A 4,136-nucleotide genomic window follows, 5' to 3' on the forward strand; every position below is an offset into this window, starting at 1 on the left:
AGTGGGGGACCCCCAGCCGCGTCGGCTCAGGTCCAGGAGTGAAGGTGGAATGGGGGGACCCGCATGGGTTTGGAGACCGCTTGAGGGCCGAGTGGACACCACGTCACGTTGGCTGGAATCAACGACGGGGAGGGGAGTCTCCACCCAGCACATCCCGGGAAGGTGGTCCGAGCAGTGGGGCGAGTGCGGTGGCCGGGCGTCTTTGGGGACGGAGACCCTGCGAAGCGCAGACATCAGCGGGCAACTGAGGTGAGGGCCTGCAGTGAGGGGAAAGCTGGGCTGGACGCGGTGAGTGGGCCCCGGCCGGCTCATGGTGGGCGCCCAGCAGACCCCAGCCAGTCTGCCTCCAGACTCTCCCCAGCTGGAGGGGATGTGGCAGGAGGGGAGGTAGGCAGGGGGTAATGCTCAGCTTGGAACCGGGGAGGTTCCAGAGAAGGCAGAGGCCTCTGGACCAGCCTGTGGCTCAGGGACAGGCTGGCTGGTCACGGGGGGCCAGCGGGAGGCAGAGGCCCCCACCTGGCATCTCTGGGACTGCCCTCTGGGCCCCGTTTGGACCTGGGGACCTGACGTGGATGAGCCACACTGCCAGCCCTCCGGGGCCTTGGCAACTGCCCTTCCCCCGGGACAGGAAGTTGCATCAGCCTGGGGTCCAGCTCACATCTGCCCTTGCTCCCTGAGGCCCCAGCATGCTGCCTCCTAAAGGCATGTATTTGCCACTGGCTGCCTCCCAGCTCGGTAGCAGGAAGGTCAGATTCCCCGTGAGTGACCTTGGGGAGCCACGGCGCTGATGTGGCAATGTGGGCTGGAGAGCCTTCTGGAAACACGAGTGAGTTTGTTTCTAGGGAGACACCCAGCACACGTCATCTCGGGGCTCTCTGTGTGGGCAGGGCTGGGGGCTCCTGAGAGGCCCAGTCCAGGGTGTGCTGTCCGCTGTCAGCACGCCTCCAGGCCGGCTCGCTGGGCCTGCCTGGCAGTGGGAGACAGAGGCAACCAACCCCCACCTCGAGTTGTGGGCCTCCCTGAATTCCTTGATCACCAGACAGGGTCTTCCCCTTGGCTGGACTAAAGAGGCTTTTGTAGGAGCTCAGGCTGGATCTGATGGAGTGAAAAACGCCCCTGCACATGCCAGTCCATTCATGAGCTTCATCTGATGCCCTCTGGGAGCCCAAGGCTGTGCCAGACCAGGGGTGGGTGCTGAGGGGCGAGATGGACCCTGAGCACCTTCGTGGGAGGCCAGGGAGTGTCCACAGGGTAGCTGGAGGGTGGTTTGGGATGGACGGAGCAGGAGGCATGAGTGTGATGTGGGAGCCAGGACAGGAGGCAGCTTGGCCGGGGTTGGGTCACGTCCCCCAACTCCCTATGTGGCGTCCTCACCGGGGACCAGAACGTGACCTCATCTGGAAACAGGGTCTTTGCAGCTGTAACCGCCTGTGGCATCTCCTTCATCCCCTTCCGGATTCTGGGCTCTGGGTGTGGGGCCTTGGTCAAGGCCGGATGCCAGTCCCAGTGGAGCTCAGCTTAACAGACTCGGAGAGGGCATCTGCAGGATAGCACAGTCCTCAGAGCTCCTGGTGATGAGACGCTGTGCTCCAGACCCGGGACCTAAACTCGACATCGCCAAGGACCAGCGGAGGGACAGCAAGCAAAACCCTGGCTCTCTGGTCCTCCGTTTCCTCTTAAAACTCAGCTACAAAATGAGGTGTGTGTGTGTGTGTGTGTGTGTGTGTGCGTGTATTCAATTGTGTCCAACTCTTTACAACCCATGGACTGTAGCCCACCAGGTTCCTCTGTCCATGGGATTCTCCAAGCAAGAATAATGGAAAGGGTGGCCAGACCCTCCTCCAGGGGATCTTCCCAACCCAGGGATCAAACCCGCATCTCTTGTGTCTCCTGCATTGGAAGGCAGATTCTTTACCAACTGTGCCACCTGGGGAGCTCAAAATGAGATGCTACACTTACATACAAAATTCATGGTATGGCCATTGTTAAGAGAATCTAGGAAGACACACACATACACACACGCACACGCACACACGTGCACGTGCACACACGCGTACACACGTGCAGCACACATACACACAGGCGTGTGCACACACACACGCACATACATGCATGCACACACATGCGCGCACACATACTCGCACACACATACACACACACGCACACGCACACACACATGCACACACGCGCACGCACACACACGCACACACACACACACACGCACATACATGCATGCACACACATGCGCGCACACACATACTCACACACACATGCACACACACATGAGCATGCACGCATGCACAAGCATGCACACGCGCGCACACAGGCACACACGCACACACTGCATTTCGTCCTTGCTGCCCCACCGTTAAGTCCCCTCATTGCCTCAGAGCCAGAGGGGCCCTTGCCAGTGGCCCAGGCTGCACTCGTCAGACTGGGGCCTGGTCCCACGCTGCTGGGCCTGTGTGAGCCGGTGAGCACTGTTTATCATCCCACAAAGTCCATTTTACTCGGGGATCTGCAGGGAAGGGGGTGGGAACATTGCTTTACTAGCACAACAGACACAGATCTATTATGGAACAGAATTTACAGTACCCTGTCATCTTGAGATAATGAGACTTCAAAGCGCTACTGGACAGGGTCTGGCCACTTCAGGCCACGTCCCTACAGGCTGCATCCTCCTCTGCCTGTAGGAGCCTTGACGGCAAAGCCTGGCAGACCAAGCACCCCAGTCTTCAGTGGAGAAAACACTTCCCGGCTCCCTCACGTGACAGATAGTCCTGTGACTAAGTAACCACCCCTGGGACAAACGAACGTGTCCTATGTCACCTCTAGGAACAGTTCCTAAGGGGCAGTTTGCTAAGTACTCTGTGACTCCTTTCTTTGTGACGCCTTTGTCCCATCCTCCATCCTGTTGACTGGAATAGAGATGTGATGGCTTGAGCTCAGGCTGTCATCTTGGGCCATGAAGACAAAGGCCACACCCTAGGGAAGGCAGACTGCACGCTGGAAAGGTCTGGGTCCTTGTAGCCAAGCTGCCAAACCATCCCTGGGTTGCCCAAGCATAGTCCTAATGGAGAGACTTTCCCTGTAGTTGCCAGAACAAAGGCCCAGCAGTCAGAGCATGACATCAGGGGTGAGAATGGCTGGAGCGTGGGGAGGAGAGTGTGAGGGGCTGAGGCTGGGAGGTGGTCAGGGGCAGGCAGCAGGGGCTGGGGGTCCCTCCTGCCTCCTTTCTGCAAATGCACCAGTCCTCAGGAGGGGATTCCATGCTGGTCATCTGCACCTGTCTGTGAAGTCAGCAGAAGTCCTGTGATGATCCCCCCAAGCCGAAGAAGAGGGTCTTTGAGCTGGGGGTGTCTTTCTGCCTGAGCCCCATCGCTGGCAGGACCAGGGGAGCCCCAAGCACAAGGTCTGGGCAGAATCCTGGGGTCCAGGCTCCAGTGTACCCCTCAGGGATCATATGAAGTGCACCCCTCCTGATATCCGTCCCTGCTAGCCGGGCTGTGCGGGGACCACTTTCCAGGCACAGAGGGGTTCTCAGGTCCCCTGATGCTGGGGCTTGTCAGGCCCTCCCCCTGGGAGGTAGTAGAGGGCATCTCCTCTCATCCTGAGGAGGCCTGGTAGACAGGACCCGAGGGATCTGGGCTGGAGGCGGGGCTCTGGATGGATCGAGGGAGCAGAGACCCAGCGTCACTGTCTCATCCCATCTGCCGCGCGTCTGCTCCAGGTACCCCACAGGACGGGGCTCTGGGAGGAGGGGCCCCACCCGGCGTCACCGTCTCACCCCGTCTGCCACATGTCTGTTCCAGGCAGAGGGGCTCGGCTCCTTCTGGGCTCAGGTCCCTAGCAGTCTGTCCCAGACGAGTGCCTGCAAGAATTTGCTGAGGGAGCCACTCAAAGTCGCCCCCGTCTCCTTTGCTCAGATCTGGGCTCTAACCATCCCTGCCTCCTCCTGCCACCTGGCCTACCCGTGAATTCCCTTCCTTCGCTGAACACCAGTGTCTGCCAACGCACCACCATGGTGTGGCTCAGCCGGCTGCCCCCTGCCCGCCAGACCATGTCTAGGCCAGACTGAAAGCTCTGAGGGTCAGACTTGTCCAAGCGTGCCCCCTGAAGGGAGCAGATTCCTGGCT

The sequence above is a fragment of the Bison bison genome, unplaced genomic scaffold (genome assembly GCF_000754665.1).
Source record: "Bison bison bison isolate TAMUID 2011002044 unplaced genomic scaffold, Bison_UMD1.0 scf7180017852444, whole genome shotgun sequence".
In the NCBI taxonomy this organism is placed as follows: domain Eukaryota; kingdom Metazoa; phylum Chordata; class Mammalia; order Artiodactyla; family Bovidae; genus Bison; species Bison bison.